Source organism: Lactuca virosa, chromosome 2, assembly GCF_052849685.1.
Source record: "Lactuca virosa cultivar CGN04683 chromosome 2, Lactuca_virosa_CGN04683_v6, whole genome shotgun sequence".
NCBI lineage: Eukaryota > Viridiplantae > Streptophyta > Magnoliopsida > Asterales > Asteraceae > Lactuca > Lactuca virosa.
This window is the reverse complement of record NC_136427.1, coordinates 52065757-52090769: the sequence shown is the minus strand read 5'-3', so window position 1 is coordinate 52090769 and position 25013 is coordinate 52065757. Positions and strand designations below refer to the sequence as shown.

Here is a 25013-nt window from a genome sequence, read left to right as displayed (position 1 = left end):
CGTGGTACGACCACGTTAGGTTTTTGCACAACGTTGGCGCTTCTTATACCATCTCCATGCCACCTGGATAGTGTATGCTGCCCTGCTTCGCCAGTATGGGGATTGGTTCCTGAAGGTAGCAAAACATGTAGATCATGTAATTATAAAAACTGAATTTATTTTAATTGGTAACAGGAACAGAAACCATAATCTGGCATATAGCTTATGTCTACTAAACAATTGGACAATTATTATAAAGTAAATGTCAACAATGCTGGTGTTTCCCATTTGGAAGTGAAACTACTAGAACCTGTCCCAGCATGCGTGTCCTAGAATATTCGGTTTTGATCCAAAACATTCAGATACATTTTCATTTTTTAAGCATAAACTGAAACAACTGAGTGATGATCACATGCTTATAATAAAAGGTATAACAATAATTTGACAAGTAGCAATTAATTATTTCAGGTTTATTGGAACATTGACAGTATTAATCAAACAGTAGTTTAAGTACGCGACTTCATTCAATTTCCTTCTACAAATTTCAACATTAAAATATCTCATCTCATACTCAAAAGTAAAAAGGATAATGACTTGAGAGGGTAACGTACTTTAGCTGTTGGTGACATTTGGTCACTAAATTATTTTTCGTGCTTCATTAACCATTGAACTTGTTTAAACGTGTACATTATACCAGTCCGATATAGTGGGTTTTTCCGGTTTTCGGCATTGTTTCCGACCAAAAAGGAGTTTTTCGGTCATCTTCTCCGGTCAAACTCGATTTTCCGGCGTTGTTTCCAAGAACACCTCTGGCGTACACAAGCTTCGGCTACATCTCCGACGGATGTTGCTTTCTTCCGATTTCTATAGAGATTGATTCGACGAAGTTGTTCTGTCGGGAGCTATAAACAGTCGCCAAGATCCGACGGGAGCTAACCGAGGTTTTTGCAGTTTCCGATCTCGTTTGGGGTTTCTCTGTGAGGTCGTCAGTTCCTTCTTCTTCTTCTCACAAAATCGATTGCAGTCTTCCTCTTTCCCCCATTCGAGTTGCAGGTTAGATGGATGACAAATGGAGAAGGGTGTGTGGGTTTGACGGGGTTCAAAGAGAAAACAAGAGGCTTTTGCAGTTTCCGATCTCGTCTGGAATTTCACTTATATCAACTAACAAACAGTGCATCAAATATTGTGTAGAAGATGTATTACCTTATGGCATGCTGAACACGAGGATTCCTGAAGTATTCACAAAAAAGGTTGGTTACTTCATCAAGTTCTGCAGGCAAAATAACATATGCCTCCACATTCGATAAGCATTTCACCGTTCTGTTGCTAATCAATCTTTTTCCTTGGTAACAATTTACAGTGGAAAAAAACACATCAAAATCTTTAAAAGAAAGCAGGGCAAGAAATATTTAGAGAAAATATTTAGTGCAAGGGTTGTAACACTTTATATGCATGTGTAGTGAATGGACAAATTGGTATTTAACCCAACATGGGAAATCACAATAGTTAGCAATACATTTTCACTAAATTTCTAATTTGGTAACCAGACTTTAAAAAATGTTTCCAAAACATGGTCCAATTTCTGACAACTGTTAAAAAATCCATTCACCCATGTCCGCATTTTACAGTTTTTGGTTGAAGTTACCTAAAAAGTCAATTTTGGGTGATACAATGGTTTTACTAACTAAGTTTATTATATTCCAATGACCAATTAGAAATTAAGTAAAAGTGCAATCCTGTTTATCGTTATCTCCCCATCCAGACTAGTTTATACCATTACCAAAGAAATGTTCGAAGTACGATATGAGAAGTTCTTCACCGCATACATCGCCTTCTGACAATGGAACTTTATTCCCATTTTCTACTATGCTCTCCAGCTTCCCTCTTGCAATAAAAACCATTTTCGTCACAACCCCACCTATATATAAAACTTTGCCTCCTTTAATGTATGTCTTTTTCCTTAACCTTTCATATATTGCATCTAAAAGTGGTTCATCCATATACGCAAAAATCCGGACCTACAGATTAAAAGGTTGAGATGCAGCTTTAATGGTATGTGCTCATGTAACCTTCACCTAACAGGAACATATAAATGGTTTGATCTTACTTTCTTGAAAAACTTAAAGAGGTGATGGCGAACATCTCTTTGCAAGTCTACAGGTAAATTCTGCATTAGCATTTCTCCATCAATCCCTTGGGTAGCAGCCCCATTAAAATACTCCGACTCTCGAACTTTTCTGCATATCAACACCTTAAATAGTCAAGTTTTGACCAAGTAGACATCAAAACTACCTGATGCAAATCACAATGGAAAAGAAAGAATCATATGGCAGGAAAGGACATAACTAAAACACCCAAAACGTGGAACAAGTTTAGAATAGCCCTAGAAAGCTTCTGGAGTCCAGTCCGGAGTAATAAGTACAGCCTAAAGCTTCATGCTAAATTTGAACTTTTACTGAGAAAGGAAATTGCACATTAATGATTAATTACTGTGAATGATGAAAATAATGAGATATGTGATTTATACCTTCGTAGGTTTTCTGGTAAATTCTTGTGTCTCATCCACTCTTCAACATCACGTCGCCTAACTAATGTTTCCATTTCTCTACGATAATATTAAATGTCCATGGATCATTCATATTGAAGAGCTACTAATATCATAAATCAGTGAGGGTTATAAGCAGCATAAATTTCCTACTAATTGGTGTACCTGCGATCGAGACCTTGAAGAAAGTTCTGCATGCTTCCGATCAGAAAGGAAAATAGTAGAAGTCCAACGCCAATAATAAACATGGTAAAAAGGATTTCCCAGAAAAAATAACTTGGAGTTTGATTGCCAGCCAATGTACTGATTTGCTGTGTCACAATCATCAGCAAATGAAAAGGATTAGAAGGAACTCTCTTATTACCTTTGACATGAGTAAGAAATATAGATTAATGGGAGGTGGATAAAAAACCTTAAGTCCCAAAGTATTGTCTTGAACTTTTGGATGAAAAATAAGTAAGCTTATTCTTTCAGAATATAGTAAAACCATGGTAACTAATATTCTATGTAAGGTCATGCATTCGCATTTGATTGTAAATAATGGATTACAAGAGGTATATATGTATGTAATACTGAGATGAATATTATATCTATTTCCCTCTAGACTAAGATAATTAAATTTGTGTAATATATAGTCTAATACGCCCTCATATCCTAAGAACGGGGAAAAAGACCATGTGGAAAATTTTATTAGGGTTGAGACAAGATATCGACCCATTTGTGAAAAAGATTGATCGTAGGTGGCAAATGCAACTCCATAGGTCCCTTCATGTGGGATACCATCTTCATCCAAGGCTGACTTTTGTTCATGAGATTGAAATTACTTATTAATTTACTTTATATATAGTAAACTAATATCTTACCTTAATTTTTAAAAATAGCCTTCACTTCAACGAGAACTTTCGGGCTGATTATGAAGTCAAACTTGGATTGTACTACGTTATTGAGAAGATGTATGACAGACCAAAAAACATAAAAATTCAAGAACAACTTGATAAGTTCATTGATAGAATTAGAATGTTTGGTTTAATTAGCCGCAACCATTTCAATAAGAAAGAAGATCCAACCAACAAGGTCGTGGAGAAACTATGGAGATGAGTGTCCAAAACTTCAGCATCTAGCCATTTGTATGTTCAATCTCACATGTAGTGTCACAGGATGTGAGAGGAATTGGAGCACATTTCATTATGTACTCCTCTTTTTGGAGAAACAAAGGTTAAATGTTTTAGTATTTGTGAAATACACATTAACCCTAATACAAGGCATCAAAAGAGACAAGAACCAGGAGAAACTTACAAGGATGCATGTCTCCCGAAAGATATCTCATGGATGGATGTTCACTAATGCTTTAAAGTGGATGAGGGGACTAGTAACAAAAAACGAAAGAGAGGTATATATTTTGATATACAAAGAATATATATTGTATTACCTTAGTTTATACAGTAGTCAAACATAAAGATACTATTAACTGTTTTAGCACCAAGGAACGTAAAAAAGGTGTCGGTTATAAATGACAAGAACAACAATTATTGTGAGTGATACAAAAGATGAGTTGAAGTTGAGGATGATGAAGATGGAGATGAAGATAGTAAGGGTTTTTCCATTTGCTTTATTAATAGCTCGCAAGTTGTGTTATTTTGTGGATACGATATATTCTTTTGTATAATTTTTGCACAAGCCACATGTATATGGTGGCAAACAGTGAGTCAAACTCATAACTAGCAAAGTTGTAACATTTTGGTGAACGTGCATTAATATTGAACCAATATTATGTCTTTCATGTGTGTGATACTCCATGTATATATATAATCATTGCTCGTATGAATCGAGTCACAGAGTAAACATTTTACTCTTTCGAGTCATGAACTAAGTCGATAACTATGCATATGATAGGTGCAAGTGGAATCAAGAACCCACACGTCATTCATCTAAGAATATCCTACAACATGAATCTCTCATATTCTGAACTACTATCGAATACACACTTCGTAGAATCATCTGCTTTGTTATCTTTCAATTTGTTTGAGATATTCCTTTTTCCTTGTTCTACAACATGTACACATTATGTCATGCTCTTTCTTTTTGCAATATTTGCATGATTTGAACTTGCCTCTTGATTTTGATTGGCCTTTTTAGCTCGAGATCCATTATTTGAGTCGTTCTCATTGATCGCTATGAACACACAAGCAATCGGCCTGTAAACTACTGAAGCCACTAGTAGCCAACATTTACTTTGCCTGCTCTTTGAATCCAGGGCCACAAAAATAACATATAGAATGAGGGTATCCCACCTATATAAGATGATATCTTTGAAATTGGAATAGGAGCTTGGCAGAAAATGTAACACAATTAAAACCATATCTTCCTCTCCATACTTAACATTATCTAATGAGTTGATACTAAACTATAAGGTTATTTATAGAGAAGAAAACTAATAGACTACTCATCTAATACTTACTCTAATAACTACGAAATCTTATTAGATGCATATCTTATAATAATAGGTAACTTGCCTAATTCTAATTCAAAATCACATATTACCAATAGTAAGTTGTTGCTTTACCAATGGAATCAAGGATTGTTTTTTTAATATTTTGAATTCGTAAGCCCTCATACCATGTTAAAGAGGATGAAAACAATACTTTGTCACAAAAAGAGAATATATAGAGTGCCAAAAACCCCAAAAAGAAAACCGTTAAAAACATAACATGGATTATTGACAAGCTATACATCAAATAACAAGGAATGCGCATGTGAAATAGCTTAAATCCCATCTTTAATTAGAAAAATGTAAGAAAGTGTTGAGACGAAGAAAAAGGATCAGATAAAAGAAAAAAAGGAAGAGAGAGTCAATTCAAGATAAAATACCTGTAACCCCCAAAACATAGAGTACGCACATCTTGTGATTATACTATTGTCTACAGTAAGATTGACAGCCTTCACATAAATTCCATATGGGAAACCATCTTCGCTAAAACATGCACTTGAATTTTTTTTTTGTTTCCATTCGTTCCATATTTGATTACCATCAAAGGCCCAAGACTCCTTCCCTTTCCCACAATCTATAAACTTCATACAATGCATGATTGTAGAATTATGGCAAGCAGCGTGAAGGCATTGATTCACCCTCTTGAAAGAATTAAAGGAAAAACAGTTAGAATAGCCTTCAAACTTTTATGAACTAGCGGAATAATAACATGGATGAAATCAAAACAACAAATATATTTTTTCAATAGTATTTAAGTCTTGATTTCATAATTCGACTTTAGCAATCAATGATTAACCTTTTTTTGTCTTACAGTAAATGATGGAGTGACTAAATAAAAAAAAAATTAAAAATAAAAATGTAAATGATAGAGTGACTAAATAAAAAAAATTAAAAATAAAAATCAGTGTCATAAAAATGATAGTGTGATTAAGATATAGGAGTTTTTTTTTTCTTTAGATTTATTTTGCAATGAAATCATGAATAAAACATGAAAAACTCCTGCTCCCACTCACCTGTAAACCTAACAGATACCAACATGACCCTACAAAATGACCAGCCGAGACAAAAATCTGAAGATTGGATATAACCAGCGAGTATCCCGACCGAGGAATGTAACCACTTGCACCCATGCCATCAATAAGCTTGGAAATTCGTAATAACCTGGGAATGTACTGAACAAGAACAGCTGCTCGCAAAAGATCCTTTGCATAATTTGCTCCCAATGATGCAATGGTATTTGGTAGGATAAATAATACGATTATCTACATGGACAATTAATTAACTTCTTGAGGAATGCACAAATGATGATGGTAAGTGACGATATATATGCTTGAAAGAGAATCTTACCTGAGGAATTGGTAGTACAATAAATAGGTTAAGGAAAAAATACCCAGAAAGATAATGTAACACAGTTTTTCTAGGATGATCAACCAATTCTGGAGCACCTAGAACTCTTGATTCAGGTGAAAAGAATGCTAACCTGAACTGTAAAAGACATTAACAATTATTCGATACCAGAGAACCATTATAATACTATAATAACGAACTAAGATTATTGGATATGCAAGGAAATGGTCTATACATCATAGAAAAAGATCATCTATCACAATATAAATTCATCGTAGATTATTGGATATGCAAGGAAATGGTCACCAACACTTGATATCCTATAACATTATTCACAAACTTGTTATGATTAAGGACTTCGACAAACCCAAACATGATAATTAAGAAGGTGCTAAATCGACAATAAGAGCATAAGGATTTAACTTGGTTCACTTTATCAGAGTAATCAAGCTACGTCCACAGGCAAATTAGAGAGTGATTGTATTGATAAATAATAATACACACTTTCAACATTAGGGTTACAATCATACAAGCACATCTATTTACATTAAACATTTGACCTAATTTCTCCTGTATCGTTGCTCATGGCTCTGTTCTTTTGCTCATGGCTCTATGACATCGCCAACATAACATGGGCTTCGAAGTTTAGAGTTCAAACCTTCTTTTGATCACTAAAGGTCAAAGCAAGGTGTGCACCGATGACCAAAATTGCGCTTTGGTGCTTAGTTTCACTTCTAGAAGGACAATAATAGCACACAGATTTAACTTTGTTCACTTGATCAGAGTAATCAAGCTATATCTATAGGCAAACTAGAGAGAGATTGTATTGATGGTCAATAATACAAACTTTCAGCATTACGGTTACAAGTATATATATCGTCAACATTAGCTAATTCATGGTTTCTTTTGACCTTGTCCATAGTCTTCAGTTTCACTCTTACAACTTTTGCCTAGAAGAAACATTTAGCAACTTTGCCAAGCGTCACGCCTTAATCTTTGCACTAACAACTTCACCCGAAGCCTTTATTCTGCAATACGAACCACTCCAAGAACTCAACAAAACTCTAGAATTGTAGAATGGTAGTTTAAATGGAACATGTAAACTCACTCTCGACGCTCACACAATTTTAGGGATTCTAACATAGTTTGGTATCTTATCTAATGTCTATCGTTGAGAAAAAATGAAGTTGACATGGATAAGGGATGGACTCCATGGGGTACAATTAAGTCATTTATAATTTTAAATCTTTTTTCACATATAAAGGAGTTTTATAAAGGCTCCACTTTCTGAGTCGATGCTCTTCCTCACCGCTGGTTACAGCCACATTACTCACCATTGTTGCACCCCTGCTCTACTAACATTGTATACATGCTACCCTTTTTATTTATGTTTCACTGTTTTCCTTGAGAATTTGATTTATAGAACCTTATATATGTTTGATCATCTATCCGGGTTTTTTTCTATACTCTATTTTGATCTAGTATCTTTTCATAATCTATAATTTTCCAACCAGGGAATCTCTTTAAGATGATAGAAAACCCTCATCATGGAAAATATAATGGTTGTTTAGGTTCTTTTTTTTCCGAAAGAGTGGTTGCTTAGGTTCTTGAAGATTAGACAAAACATCATTGGTGTAATGGAACGAGAACATGTTTCTTTCCTTGTGAAAAGTTGGAGAAATGTATTTGAATCAAAATTCAGTTTTCATCGTCTTAAATGTCTTCAATAAAAAACCATATTAAACAAGGAACCAAGGAAACAATCGTAAGAAACAAATCGTGAGCGTCGAAATCCAAACGATCGAAGGCTAAAGAGAAGCTTGTATATTGGTTCATAGGAGCGCATTTAGTGGATCATAGTAAAAAACTCAGTTTTTTTATGCATTATATCTTATTGCTTTTTGTCCTCTATCAACAACATACATGGATGATCTCAAAAAATTTAGTTTTTTTCATGGTCTTGTTCATGTTCACAATTTGAACTTTATATAATTCCATTTTTAACATTGAAAATGTTAATCTGACTTTCTATTTCAACACTTTTGATCATTCGCAAATGAATTTAGAGAGACTCACAAAGTAATTTACTTACATTACACATGAATTTGAATAAATATTCACATTTACAAATGAATCGAAGTAGATTCAATTGCAATTGATAATATTTCAACGTTTTGATTATTCACGAATGAGTTTTGTGAAATTCACAAGTGAATTTATCTCAAATTTACATGTAAATTTACATAGATCCACACATATCAAATAGAAAAAAAAAACAAGTATTAGAGTGCGAACGGTCGTCATTTTTGTAACATGAGCAAAAGTCTCCTCATAATCCATACCATACTCTTGTGAATGCCCTTTTGCAACAAGTCTAGCCTTATATTGTTCAACATACCCATCAAACTTGGTTTTGATCTTGTATACCTAACGACAACCAATAATACGTTTTTCGGGTGGGAGAGGAACTAGGTCTCACGTATGAGTCGGATAAATAGATGTAAGTTCTTTAACCACAACATTTTGCCAAAAAGGATAAGAGACTTCCTATTTCTTGGAATTAGGCTCAATGAGACGGTGTATATTAGCTATAAATGATGCAAATGCTGGCAAGTAAGAAGAATATGAAAATTTTGAAAGCTTTGTGACTTACGAGTTCTAGTAGTCCTCCTTGGAGATAGAGGATTTGGAGTCACAACAGGTGTTGGAACAATAAGAGTGTTGTATGTAGGAGTACAAGATGTCTATGTTTTTGACTTACTAGATCAAAACACTGATATCCTTTTTTGACTTACTGGATCAAAACACTAATATCCTTTCCAGTAGAACGAAACATGCTCCAAAAAAGTGACATGTCGAGAAACATAATCTTTTTTGACTTATTGGATCAAAACACTGGTATCCTTTTTGACCAATACCATATCCCAAAAAAACACATATGGTTGATCGTGGAGATAACTTATTCCACTCAACATGTGGGTGGAGAACAAAACAAGTGCACCCAAAAACTCGTAATGATGAGTAATCAGGTAAGTGACCTTATAGCTTCTCGAATGGATGCATACCAAAGTTATATGAAGTAGGGATTCGATTGAACATGTAGACAATAGTTAGTACAGTTTCTCCCAAAAACCACTATGAACCCTAGATGATAGTAACAATGAGCAAGTAGTTTCAACAAGATGTCTATGTTTTCTCTCTGTAACACAATTTTGTTAAGGAGTATCTATACATGACGACTGGTTTATGGTATCATCAGAAGCAAGAAGTTGTGTGAAATCATTAGAGGTATACTCACCCCCAAGTCACACCGCAAACATTTGTAACAACCGACTGTTGTGTCTTTATAAGAGCTCTAAAATTCTTGTAAATTCTAAAGAAATCACAGATGTGCTTCATGAGATAAACCCAAGAATAACGAGTATAATCATCTACAAACAGAACAGAGTAGATGGATCCTCCCGTTGAACACAAGATCACAAGGTGCAAAAAGAGCAAGAGACACTTCTAGTAAATGGCAAAGAAGAAAATTTGGCTAATTTCCAACCACTACAATCATAGATATCAGAACTATTCAAATGACCCAAAACATTTGTAAAGACTAGAAATTGTAAAGGTGATGCTGACACATGTCCCACACGAGAATGCCAATCAAGGTTGTAGAACTCGCTACTCTGTACCTGCTCGGCCGACTGGGGAGTAGGAGTACTCGGGAGTACTCGGGGAGTACTCGGATTCGGTAATTCATGTAGAAATATTTTTAGGAAAATTATATATGTCAAAATCATAAGTTGAAATCATAATTTGATTGAAATTTATAACAAAAGTAGATACATGTGAATACATAAAAACTGAAATACACACAAATGTCTCAGTTCATAAATAATTACTGAAAATTTAAGATATATATGTAGTAATAATCACATGTGTGTGTTAAATAATAAATTATTAAGTGTATTATAGATATTAATCTTGAAATTCTTGATTTATTTTCTCTTTTTATGACAATTTTAACCCTTTGACTGAGTTTGACCAAGTTTGACCGATTTTGACCGAGTTGGCCGAGTTTGACCGAGTAGGCCCGAGTAAGACCGAGTAATACTGAGTAGGCCCGAGTTAGAGAAATGTTGACCGATTTTTGACCGATTTTGACCGATGTTTGACCGAGTTTGACTTAAACCGAGTTTTTTTGCCGAGTTCACATTACTCGCCTCGGTGGAGGGTCGATTCCGAGTACTCGGCCGAGTAGCCCGAGTTTTGCAACACTGATGCCAATGATAGAAAAATTGGAGAAGAATTACTCAAACGAAAAGAAGATAAATCAACACTACTGGCAGTGATATCAGATAGTTCGCATTGATCAAAGACATATAAATAACGTCAAAAACAGAGCCCGTATGAAGAAGTTATGGAACTTACAAAATTTGTGTTTTGCAAATCGCGCGACGCACACAGGGCGCTTCTAAAAGGTAGGATGTGGACCACCAGAATTGCGACACGTGTCACAAAGCTGAAGAAACAACGTAGTTGGAGCGTGTGGTGCACATTGTCAAAAACCTATTATAAATAGAGGCTCGCCCCTCATTCACCCCACACACCATTCAAAACAATTCTCTCTGGAAACTTCTTCCTCGAGTCTCAAATCTCTTTAGTATTTAGTAGTTTTAGTGGAATTCTGATTCGTTAGAGATTTCAAAAAATAGAACTGCTCGGGTCGGAGTTCTGCTAGTCTAATTTCTGGACTTCTGCCAGTCTAGTTACTTTCATCTTACACATAGATATGAAGTATTTAGATAATTGAATGTTAGATGAAATGTTATATAAATAAATTTATATGAATATAATACATTGGGTAATGAAGAGTATTAAAAGGTAAAGATGATAAGATGTCATAGTACGATGAATGACGAAAATGATGACAGAATGCCACGACTTGAACCAGTACTATTGTACTAACAATGTAGGAACTGATACTATTGTACTAATGATATACGAACTAGTACTATTGTACTAACAATGTAGTCATCTAATAGAATATAAATGACAACCACCATAATTACAAACGATGTCCCTTAAGACAGGTCTTTATATATGAATAAAGAAAATAATGGGAATGGGTAATTGGGTTAATGTTTTATATGAAATAGATAATTAAAAAATTAAATATATTATTGTGGGTTGAAAACCTATGCACCCACAAGGTTTCCCATCTTGACCCACTCAATTTCTTTATATCACAGGAAGCAGTACAAAGATAATGATGTTCGACCCTGATGAGAGGTTCGAGGAAATATAGGTCATAATATAAAAGTTATTGTAAGGCCTGTAATGACTACGTTTAGGCTTATGTTTCTTGTATCAGTTATAACACCCAAAATTTTAATAAATCAATAAAAAACATTTTTTCGGAAATGCTTTTATGGGACCAATTCCACAAAATAAAGAATACATTGTTTTATAATAAGCATAAATAAAAAAGTCTTTTCTAACCGTGAAAATAGGGATGTCACAATTTGCAACCAAGTTTGGTACTTGCCTATTGTTAGGTTATCAAAGGTGGTCATCCCGTTTTAGAGTTCTTAATTTTGTGGTGGTACCGCCCTTCCGAAGATGCTAATTGGGAAAACTATGATCTTCTACCCGCCTAGTTTCCAGATTTTCGCCTTGAGGACAAGGCGTTTTACTGGGAGGGAAGAAATGATACATCCCCACTACAGGTCTACTCACGAAGGAAGAACCAAGTCAAAAGAGTCAAAGAATCAGCTGAAAAGAACCAATTTAATTCACTTTTAGAATATATATTTGACCCATTCTCTGGCGGGAAAACAGTAATGAACATGCAAGTTTTGAGCTACTTTTTCGGATCAACTATTTAACTAACCGTGTTTAGCTATCTAGTTCAGCAGGCCTTGTAGTTTGTTTTTCACTCATTTTGTTTTTATCATTCACATATTTAGTTTTGTAATCAGATACTCAACGCCTCTTGAATCGGGCTCTATCTTTTCAATTCAAGTGTTACTTTCCTGTTAATTCTTTAGATTCTATCACATGCCAGAAAGTTTCGGTATGCCATTTTGTTTTACATTTTGCTAATTCTTTTTGTAACATTAGTTTATTTATTTTTTGGGGATGAGGTATGATATAGACTCCATTTGTTGAGGATGGGTGATGATGTCACTTACAACTAAATGGAGAAACTCTAAGTCTTGGTGTAACACCCGTTTCCAAAACAGTTCAGTTGAAGACTTAAAGAGGTCAAAGATAAGGTTTTGGAGAAGACCTTATGTCATGACATGTTGTGTTGATAACCATTATGTGGCATGACATTTAAATGAAAAATATCTGCTGATGAACTTATGTGGCTGCTGCAGCCCAAGCCCATGATTTGTAGGGTTTTTCCCATTTTTAATGAACTTAACTCTTGGTTTAGGTCATCTCCTTCAATCCCTATCTTCCCATTTCGAGACCCTAGCCTCCCTTCCATGTTTGTGAGCTTAATGGCTTGGTTTTGAGTTTATCTCTTTGATTTTGTGAATCTTGTGGAGGAATGAACTCTTGGTGCAAGGAAGCAAAGAACAAGCCTAGGTCCATTATCTTCAAGTTTCAGAGTCATTTAAGGTATAAAGCTCGCACCTTGACCTTGTTCTTTTGAGATCCGTGTTTATGCTCTTTTTGGTTTGTTGTGGTCTCATTCATGGATGCTCATGGAGTTTAAGGAACTCTAGAGCTTATTATGACACTCTTGTGGCCATGGACTTCTGATTAAGTGAGAAAAAGGTCCTTGATTGGGTGCTCTTGATCCCATAGACAAGATTTAGCCTTGAAATAACTTATTCGGAATTAGGGTTTAAGATCTTGCTTCATGGTGAGGTTTTAATACATGAACTTGGAAACTTTATCCATTAAGTTAATGAGAAGAACCATATCTAAAGTTTTGAGCTTTGATCTGTAAGGATTAAGCTGTTAATGAGAAAATGGCTTTCTGACAACAACCACGACGTTTCCAAGGAGGGCCCACGACGTGGTGATATCCTGCTTATTGACATCCCAAGACATGGCGAAGAGGTCTCTACGTCGTTGTGGTCATTGACTTGGTTGATCGTTGACTTTTCTTTTGACCAGTTTGACCTTGGGTCAAATTTGAAGAATTTGAGTTATTGATTGAGGTTTATTCTTCGTTAGTGTTAGTTGCTTTGCAGGATTGATCAGTACAATGTGTGTGGGTGTTGTTCTTCTCTGGTTTTGCGATTCAGATGAGTCTTCTCACTATGCCACGTATGACATTGTATATTCTTTGTATGTCAGGATACATGTATTGTTAGAGTACATGCATCATAGTTGACTAGGATAACTCCTTGCTATGTATGTATAGAGTAGGAGACTTGGTGTCATGGTATGCTAGACTTGTAGGGTTTTGCATGTGGATTATATGATATTGTTAGGCTGGAGGGAGTGGTGCCAAAAGAACCACACTCCCTCCTCTGACGCATAGGAACCACATCGGTGGCACATCATTTATACCACACAAAGTGTGATTCTTTACCTCACCTAAGATGTGGGAACTATGGTAGAGAAAGAGAGAGGTAAGAGAGAGGAGAAGAGAGAGAAAGACAAATAAAGGAAGAGAGAGAGAGAGCGAGAAAAAAAAGGAATGCGACATATTTTGGGAGAGGTGCGGCTAAACCGTACCCAATACCTCATGGGGGGGGGGGGCGGTGTTCCCCTGCCTATGTGGCACTGAGTGCGGCCAAACCGCGGTCTGCTCCCTTGAGCCTTAGATGTCATGAGTGGTTAGGTACTTAAGTTAATGATGGTATTAATTGTTTGTTGAGGGGTTGTATGTGGTCAAGTTGGATAGCCTGAGAACTCTAGGTCCAAAAGCCTTATTGCATGGTTCTTGTTTGACTACATATGACTTTATGTATTTTCTGGAAGACCAGGATTTGGCCCCTAACAATTATACGGAAGACTAGGATTTGGCCCCTGTTTGACTACATATGACTTTATGTATTCTCTGGAAGACCAGGATTTGGCCCCTAACAATTATACGGAAGACTAGGATTTGGCACCTGGAAATTGAGTTTGGGTTGGGCCCATTATACTCCTTGGATAGGGCACATTATGTATGTTTAGGTGGGGCCCATTATGAGAGTTTCGATTGGGCCCGTTATACTCCTTCGGCGGGACCCGTTATGTATGTTTGGGCAAAGCCTGTTATGTGAGTGAGGGTTGCACCCGTTATGTATAATATATGTATGTGGGTAGGATATGTGGTTTTTCGGCGCTAGAGTCGAGTACTTCGCTTGTATGCATTGTATATATAGTGGAATATGTGGTATATTAGGGAACTTTTTACAGTTATGGATAAAATATTTTCCAGTTTGTTTGTGAGAAGAACTTGGCGGGACTGTTCACACGCACTGAAGATTTTGGTTTCCGATGTTTTGTAAATTCATCTCTAATAACACTATGGTTTCAAACAAATGAATGTCGGTTATTGATTTTAAGTAAAAAGATTTTAATTGATTAATCTATTTTAAAATGAAAAATCTATTTGTAACTTTTCGGACGTTAAACCCGACTTTGCATAGATACCAACAATTTAACTTACAACTATACCGGTTAGGATTTCATTCAAGCTTTTGTCCTTGTTTTCACTGATACCGATCAATATATAGAAGTAATTTTATTTAGTTTTTTCAATCGGTATTCAAGTCTCCATATACTTTTCTATATACTTTTTTGGTACTTTTCTGGAAAGCTGCTTTTATTTGAATGAATATAATGTTAAAAAAATGGTGTTAGGTTCATAACAAACTTCCATTGTCAAGGTGAACACAATAGTCAAAAAGTCTTCTTAGTTTTCTTTTACTTTATAAAAACCATTTTTTATCATCTTTCATAATTATCACTTCAAGTTTAACCACATCTTCACATTGGATCCCAAAAAGTTTCAGTAACATTTACATTGGATCCCAAAAAGTTTCAGTAACATTTAAAACATTTGTAAATAAGATTGGGGTGATTATTAATGAGTTTTTCTATTTATTTTAGATGAAAGATGAAGTAGTTTTCAAGATATGAAGTGGTTGTTTCTATGGCTAAAACACTCAAATGCAAGAAATCACTAAAATGTAGAGACCAAAAATGGATTTGTTGAACAATATTTGTATTACTTAATATACCTACTTATTCCTCATTTTAGTCGAGTCCTATTAAAATACCGTTTAAAAAAATCTTTAATTTTTGTTTTCTATTTAATTTTTTTAATCAATCCGTGTAATAAACGAGTAAGTAACCTAAGTGTGTGTGTATGTGTGTGTGTATGTGTTGTGTGTGTATATATATATATATATATATATATATATATATATATATATATATATATATAAAATAAAGAGAACTGTAAAAGCTAGAGGTTTACCTGAACAAGCATGTGCATGAGGAATATAAGGTCCATGATGCTTCTGAAAACCACAATGGGTGTTGTCGTTCCTGAATCAATTCCTATGCACTTAAACCCTTGCTTCCAAAAAAAGTAAGCATGTAAAGGAAGATAATAATATACTAGATTAGTAAGAGATCAAACAATTAAAAAGAAGTGTATATATTATGCCAATTCACAAGCACGGTTACAAGAACATTTAACTCACCATCATAGTTTGGAAATAACACGAACAAAATGTCAAATTTTAGATGAGATGGCACCGGTTTTCATATATACTTATCAGTGTTTAAATGCGTGCTTAAGGGTTGTACCTTATTCACTGACAACAAGTAACAGAATAAGGGGTCTATGACAGTGGCGATGAGCAAGAAGTGATAACTAATTGGGCCCACCCTCGAACAACTTTGGCATGTGGATTGTGTTGGATTAATCGGTTTTATTATTTTAGGAGTTTATTTTGTTTAGTTTAAATAATGGGCAATTAGGAAAGTAGCCATATTTAAGTTTTTATTTTATATCCTGCATAGTTTTAGAATTCAAGTAGGATACTTATTTGTCTAGTATAAATAGGATCAATGGTGTGGTATTTTTTTTATGCAGGACCTTTTCTAGTTTACTTTTGTTCAAGTAATATATTTGTTTCAATTCTTCCATTCTCACGTATTCTTTTTACTTGTTGCATAAGGGTTTATTTTTTTGCTTGTTATTTACACAAGTTTCAACCCAAGTAATCCAACACTTGGTATCAGAGCGCGGTTTCGTTGAAGGGGTGTGATTCGAGGTTGATTAGAAGCAACCCCGGTTTCTTTTAATCGGGCTTGTGAGAGACTAACTGGAGGCGCGGAGTAAGCGAACGGGAAGACGTCAAAGCGGGTGGCTTTTATTTGGTTCGTTTTGCGGGTGACGGAAGACGGTAAAGGTGGTCGTGACCTTGTCTTGTTGTCCGGTGGAAGAGTGCTCTCAGAACAAGCTTGATTAAAGAAGTCGGGGTTAAGGAGAAAAGGATGTCGTTGGTTAAAGAAGGAGGTTCGTTGACATATCAAGTTCCGGTTTTGACTCCAACGAATTATCCGGTGTGGGCGGTTAAAGTCAAGTCGATTATGGATGCACATGGCATATGGGAGACGGTCGAACCTAAAACGTTAGATAAAGCACCAGATCAAAAGAAGTCAAAATAAGCTCTTGCCTTTTTGTTTCAAGCGATACTCGAAGACATGGTGTTGCAAATGGGGAGTTACACCGACCCAAAACAAGTGTGGGATGGGCTAAAAACACGGTATTTGGGAGTGGATCGGGTGAGAACAGCTCGACTTGCAACCTTAAAAAGGGAGCTTGAAAGTTTACGCATGAAGGAGGATGAAACGGTTGATGATTTTGTCACAAAATTATCCGGTTTAGCGTCAAAAGCAAGGAGTCTTGGATATAAGCTTGAAGAAGGTGATTTGGTAAAAAGGTTACTAGATTCGATGCCTAAGTCGTTTCTTCAAATCGTGGCTTCAATAGAGCAATGTTTCGAGTTGGATTCAATGTTATTCGATGAAGCGGTTGGTAGATTGAAGGCATACGAGGAGCGTATAAGAGGAACCGAGAAAGTGGAGGACACTCAAGGTGGGTTGTTGTTGGCTAGTGACGAAAAGTCACATGTTTGTAAGCATTGTGGCAATGAACGTTCAAATCGAGATGACTTTGGACGTGGCCGGGGAAGAGGTCGGGGGTCCGGGAGAAGTCGAGATGGTAATGAACGTGTCCGGGATAAAAGTCACGTTAGATGTTACAAATGTGGTGAGCTTGGTCACTATAAAAACGAGTGTCCTAAATGGGAAAAGGAAGAAGCGGGTCTAATCGAAGAGGAACCGGCATTGTTTTGAACGAGTGGCTCGTATGACCAAACCGATTAAGGGGTGATTGTTGGATTAATCGGTTTTATTATTTTAGGAGTTAATTTTGTTTAGTTTAAATAATGGGCAATTAGGAAAGTAGCCATATTTAAGTTTTTATTTTATATCCTGCATAGTTTTAGAATTCAAGTAGGATACTTATTTGTCTAGTATAAATAGGATCAATGGTGTGGTATTTTTTTTATGCATGACCTTTTCTAGTTTACTTTTGTTCAAGTAATATATTTGTTTCAATTCTTCCATTCTCACGTATTCTTTTTACTTGTTGCATAAGGGTTTATTTTTTTGCTTGTTATTTACACAAGTTTCAACCCAAGTAATCCAACACTTGGTATCAGAGCGCGGTTTCGTTGAAGGGGTGTGATTCGAGGTTGATTAGAAGCAACCCCGGTTTCTTTTAATCGGGCTTGTGAGAGACTAACTGGAGGCGCGGAGTAAACGAACGAGAAGACGTCAAAGCGGGTGGCTATGATTTGGTTCGTTTTGCGGGTGACGGAAGACGGTAAAGGTGGTCGTGACCTTGTCTTGTTGTCCGGTGGAAGAGTGCTCTCAGAACAAGCTTGATTAAAGAAGCCGGGGTTAAGGAGAAAAGGATGTCGTTGGTTAAAGAAGGAGGTTCGTTGACATATCAAGTTCCGGTTTTGACTCCAACGAATTATCCGGTGTGGGCGGTTAAAGTCAAGTCGATTAGGGATGCACATGGCATATGGGAGACGGTCGAACCGAAAACGTTAGATAAAGCACCAGATCAAAAGAAGTCAAAACAAGCTCTTGCCTTTTTGTTTCAAGCGATACCCGAAGACATGGTGTTGCAAATGGCGAGTTACACCGACCCAAAACAAGTGTGGGATGGGCTAAAAACACGGTATTTGGGAGTGGATCGGGTGAGAACAGCTCGACTTGCAACCTTAAAAAGGGAGCTTGAAAGTTTACGCATGAAGGAGGATGAAACGGTTGATGATTTTGTGACAAAATTATCCGGTTTAGCGTCAAAAGCAAGGAGTCTTGGATATAAGCTTGAAGAAGGTGATTTGGTAAAAAGGTTACTAGATTCGATGCCTAAGTCGTTTCTTCAAATCGTGGCTTCAATAGAGCAATGTTTCGAGTTGGATTCAATGTTATTCGATGAAGCGGTTGGTAGATTGAAGGCATACGAGGAACGTATAAGAGGAACCGAGAAAGTGGAGGACACTCAAGGTGGGTTGTTGTTGGCTAGTGACGAAAAGTCACATGTTTGTAAGCATTGTGGCAATGAACGTTCAAATCGGGATGACTTTGGACGTGGCCGGGGAAGAGGTCGGGGGTCCGGGAGAAGTCGAGATGGTAATGAACGTGTCCGGGATAAAAGTCACGTTAGATGTTACAAATGTGGTGAGCTTGGTCACTATAAAAACGAGTGTCCTAAATGGGAAAAGGAAGAAGCGGGTCTAATCGAAGAGGAACCGGCATTGTTTTGAACGAGTGGCTCGTATGACCAAACCGATTAAGGGGTGATTGTTGGATTAATCGGTTTTATTATTTTAGGAGTTTATTTTGTTTAGTTTAAATAATGGGCAATTAGGAAAGTAGCCATATTTAAGTTTTTATTTTATATCCTGCATAGTTTTAGAATTCAAGTAGGATACTTATTTGTCTAGTATAAATAGGATGAATGGTGTGGTATTTTTTTTATGCAGGACCTTTTCTAGTTTACTTTTGTTCAAGTAATATATTTGTTTCAATTCTTCCATTCTCACATATTCTTTTTACTTGTTGCATAAGGGTTTATTTTTTTGCTTGTTATTTACACAAGTTTCAACCCAAGTAATCTAACAGATTGATGACCCCAAACATAAAATGTTTTAGTAACGATAACTTTTCCCGTTTCCACGCCTTTGCACCTCGACATTGAACATCATCATTCTGCAAAAGAACAAAAAAATACAACTGCATGAACAAAAGTAAGCAATTCATTGTGACAAGAGTGCATGGAGTAATAGTTTTGCAGCAATTAAATATACAACAATCTTACGTCCAGTGAGTCTAAATATTCCATATAAACTAATGATATAGGCAATTAAGACAACACCACAACAGCAATCATGTAAGTATTCAAGCTACTATAGCATATGATTTAGATATAAAAATTGAACAGCCTTGTGAACAAGTATGTTTAGTTACATGGGTACTGAAATTATCTAAAGAACCAATATGTTCTAAAAGGGAAAATTGAAATCAAGTATGTTTAGTACTTTCCAAAGAAAAGAGTAATACATAGTGATCAAACCGCTGTGAAACTCTTGAGGTCAGTGGTCTCTCATAATAGCAAGATATTGGGCATGATGTACAGTAAGAAGCATTGCACATCCCCAATTGTCCTGACTTCAATAAGTGCTTATTTTTTTCTTCATCATTAACTCCCAATTGATGGTTATGATTTCTAGTCTGTTTCTCTTCCACAGCTTCCCTCTCTTGTCTCTGTACATCAGGACATTTTCTTTTATTAAGTAAGGCAACATGACTTGTTGAAATGGAGTTCAATTCAATGGAACTCACAGGAATGGATATTGAAACACTTCTGGTTGTTTGTGAAAATCTTTGATTTAGATTATTCTCGTGCCTATGGGATGGCCAATCTGTAGCATTTAAAGATCGTACATCATCTTTTCCTTCAACGGCTATCTATAAACCCTCAAGTGCCAAAAACTGCATTAGAGACATGAAAAAAGGTCAAAAAATGATAACATCATTATGATGCAGTAGGGTAATTTCCATATTGAACACAAAGAAACAAATACGTTTGATGAGAGAAAAAGAAAAGAAAGAGTCACCTATTGATCATAGAACATAAATAAAGAACAATAAGTAATCAAAAAGTCCCAAAGGTGGGAAATTTATTAGGTCCAACCCATAGAAGCTTTCCGTCCATATAAAGTGGGTCTAAAGTGGGTCTGAAGGATCAAAAGTTATACACATTTGGAGTTGGGATTTTTTCCACCCATTTTGCCTTTTTCAAATTAATTTATCCATGAATGTGTCACCTAGGTCCCCCATATGCTATTTTTTATAGTACTCAACTTCAAAGGGTATTAAGGAGATGTTTGGATACGTAGTTTGTAATGAATAATTAGAATCCTTGTAGTAGATAGTGTTTGGACATCCTTTTCCTGTTTGAAGTTGTAATAATCAGTTTTGATGGATAGAACGTATTAAATAAGGGTTTATAGTAATTTTACTTCTCCTTTTGATGATAAGTTTTTCTACAGCTAGTAGCAAACTAATTATTGGAAACTTATTATCTGGTTGTTTGACCCTTAAATGAATAGATAATCATGAGCAGAAACAGTTTAATTACCTAATTATCAAACCAATCAAAATTAACATGTAATCACACAACTTCAGTTTCAGGTTTTGCCTCTTAAACTTCTACAACAAATGCTGAGTTAAAAATGAGCTCTGGGGAAGCAAGTTAGGGCTAATTATATAATACAATAATAGTTTTAATGATGTATAAAATAGCGGTGTATAAGTAACTTTGCTCTACCATACCTTATGATTATTTACCCTAATTAAATAAGCATATAACAATAGATAACCACTTGAAGTAGCAATAATCGAATAACCACTTTAAAAAACCCTTAACAAACACTTCCAGGCATAAAAATAGCCTTAAAAAGTTAATATCATAACTAAAACCACTCTTAAACAGCAAAAACAGTGAATATGCAATAAAGTAAATTTAATTTTATGGTAATTGTTTGCGGAAACAAATTCAATTGTGCTCAACCACATGTTGAGAAGCAATCAATCACGATTTTTGTACATTCTTCAAGAAAAATTGAAGTTAACTCATGATCAAAGTGAATCATATTCGGTAGAAAAAAAAGAAAAGAAAATCTGAATGAGCCAGAGGAATTTTAAACATACCTTTTTAAGAAGCCTAATTAATCTAAAAAAAACGAACAATGAAGTAGCTATAAGATTGCTTATTTGAACGATATGAATAGTCAAATGAAAAGGGGTGGTAGTTTCGACGCGATTAAGAGAAGCCAGCGTGACAAAAAGAAGTCCGAATTACCACGACTCAAGAACGTCTTATCAGCATAAAACCATCGCAATATATAAACTTATTTTCAATGAAATTTTGCGAGGGATCATTATTTGCTATAGACGTTCGAGATCTAAATGAAGGAATTTGTCGAATTAAATAGAAAACCTAAAATCTAAGAAAATAGATCTAATCTTCTCTTTTTGTCTTCTAATAAAAAGTGTGTGGCATGTGTAACCTTTATAAGCCTGTCTGTGTTAGGCACGTGTCATTTTCTCGTACATCTTAGTCATTTTCTCGTACATTTTAGTAATATTTTTCCCTCTCAAATTCTAATTTATGTTAATACAAAATTACTAAAATGAGGAGGTATAATTTCAAAATCATCATTTATCTTATAATATATTTAATAACAAGACAAGACTTCAAAAATGGTCCCTGTGGTTTTCGAAAATATCAAGTTTAATCCCTAAGTTCAAAAAACCTCACGGATCGTCCCTGTGGTTTCAAAACTTTTAACAAATGGTATTTTTCGTTAACTCCGTTAGATTTTGGTCGTTAAGTGAAGGGCATTCGGGTCATTTCACTACTACAGAGACCATTTATGAAGTTTTGCCTCATTTAAAAAAAAAGAAAAATATATATAATTATTTAATATAAAGGGGGCCCACCCACTTCTCTCTCTCTCTCTCTCTCTAAACAACCAAGAAACCACCATAACCCACCACCCCAAACCACCCTTATACCTCCTTCTTCTGATCAAAAACGTCACCCCAAACACCACCTCACATCTCCCTCTCGTCTGTTTCTGCCCAGAAAAAGGAAGGAAGAAGTGGCATCCACCTTGCTGCCACCAAACTGCCACCACCCCACCCTTCACTGCTACCACCGGAGAGCACATCCCCAACCCTTTGTTGCTGCTGTTTTCGATCACCACAGCTCTCTCCCTCATCCCATTTGTTTTCTCTGGTAATTTTAAGCAAGAAAGAAGAAGTAGAAGGCCACCGAAGCAGCCTCCTACTGTCCAATGCCACCTCCTGCCGCTGCATTAAAAATCACCCGCCACCTCACTTTTTCACTGGAAAAACCACCCTAAGCTGCTTAGTGACCTTCCCCACACTCCCTTAATTGAATACAGTCGAAAGAAGCAAGAACAGGGTATCAGAAGACCACCGGAGTGGCCTCCTGCCACCGCCGTCGTTGTTCCAAATCACCGCCATCACCACATGTGCGGCTGCTGCTACTCCACCACCATAAGTCCTCCTAAACCCTTCGTAAATAATAAACTCCAGTCGAGTTCCACATTCAAAGCCACGAAAATTGGTTTTTTTTTCTCTGGTGCGATAACCTGAGAACGAAGAAGATGCAGGAGGATGTTTACCTCCTGCATAATCAAACTTGAATACATAATAAATATATACCACACTCACATTTTTCTCTCGTTTTCGCCATTGTTGTCTTCCACCCCTCATGAGAGGAGTAGAAAACCCAATTTAACAACACCATAAATCTCAACGAACTGAATCGAAATCAAAGTGCTCCACCAATTGCAGAAGCTGTAATCAACTTGATGGAGTCTCCAACTTACTACCAACCACCGCCGCCGCTACATCACTTCGACTCATCTCGCCCCACCTTATACTTTCCGATTATCATTGATCATTCAATATAATCCTGAATTTGGTCAGCCGGTGAGATACGAACGAGAGGGAAATAGTAGTGGGTGAATATTTGGTTTCGTTGTGATGTTCGTGAGACGGAAAAGAAAACGAGAGAGAGAGAGAGAGAGAGAGAGAGAGAAGTGGGTGGGCCCCCTTTATATTAAATAGTTATATATATTTTTCTTTTTTTTAAATGAGGCAAAACTTCATAAATGGTCCTTGTAGTAGTGAAATGACTGAAATGCCATTCACTTAACGGCCAAAAGCTAACGGAGTTAACAAAAATGATAACTTGTTAAAAGTTTTGAAACCACAGGGACGATCGGTGAGGTTTTTCGAACTTAGGGATTCAACTTGATATTTTCGAAAACCACAGGGACCATTTTAGAAGTTTTGTCTAATAACAATAAATAAGGAATCGTTATACCCTTCAAATTACTTCACGGAGATTGCATTGATCTTTAACGGCCTGTTAAATCGGCTATAGGTCTCTCAAATTTGAATTTTTGTTTAAGTAAATTGATAGTAGTAGTTTCTATCTTAAGGCGTTATATCAATGGAGGATTATAAGGGCTAGGGGGGCTCCCCCCCCCCCCCCCCTGTTTTTTACTAGCAACTAGTTTTACCAACTATATTTTATATATATTAGACATTAAAATATAAAAATTAGGCTTAGGCCTCTGTTGTTTATTTTTAATAACTACAGTTTTAGTTTCGCCCCCCCCCCCCCCCCCCAAATAATTTGTTCAAGCTCCGCCACATTAAGTAGGTTGCCGATAATCTTTCGATTGATAGGTAAAATCCCAATATTTGTGGAAGAAATTCGATTTCATATTCACAATTACCTGTAAAATATGATTGTTATTTTGCCTACAATTGTCATGATCTCGAAGTTTCTATCCGTCTACCATTGCTCTTCTTCAATTCGTTGTTCATCCAGGTTCCCTCTTTAAGCTGTCATTCACATATTACATTTTTTGTTTTTGATCTTTTTATAATCATTAATGTGTGGATGTGAGTTTGTGTGGTATTTGATTGTGATGATCTAATGATATTTAGAAACCATTTGTACATGATTTTGGTGAAGGAAAAATTAATTTGATGGTACACTCTATGTGTTTGATAAAATAAACATGAGAAGTTCTTTTTCATATCAAACACTGTTACACGGTACAATGTGTGTGGTTATGTTCAATGTCTTTCTATTACTCTTACTTAGCATGTTATCCATTGACGTAGATACGCACCACGATTTCAAATTTTGTGGGTTTTTGTTGGTTGAACTCTGAGAGGCTATGGACATCACCATGATCTTCTTCATTTTCTCCTTCAGGTACCTCAATTTTATTCTTTTTTTTTTTTGCAGAAGTTAACCCTTTTAGATCTTCATCTTAATGTGCATATTTCTTGTGGTTTCCTCTTTTTTGCAAAAGTAAATGTTTATTGTGGTCATCTACTAACGAAAGAAATTGATGGTACGTTCACTAAAACGTCCAAGATTAACTTAAAATACATTTTAAATATCAATTGATAATCTATCCCTAAAAGTTCTCAACACGTCGTTGTGAGGCTTCACCATGCCGTATTCCAAAGAAGGATATGCATAAATGGGAATAATTC

General features: G+C 35.9%; 1 pseudogene; it reads right to left on the bottom strand.

Moving 5' to 3' along the window:
- LOC145157432 (putative cyclic nucleotide-gated ion channel 20, chloroplastic) lies at positions 1-23357 on the bottom strand (annotated as a pseudogene).
- Positions 23358-25013: the final 1656 nt, after the last annotated feature.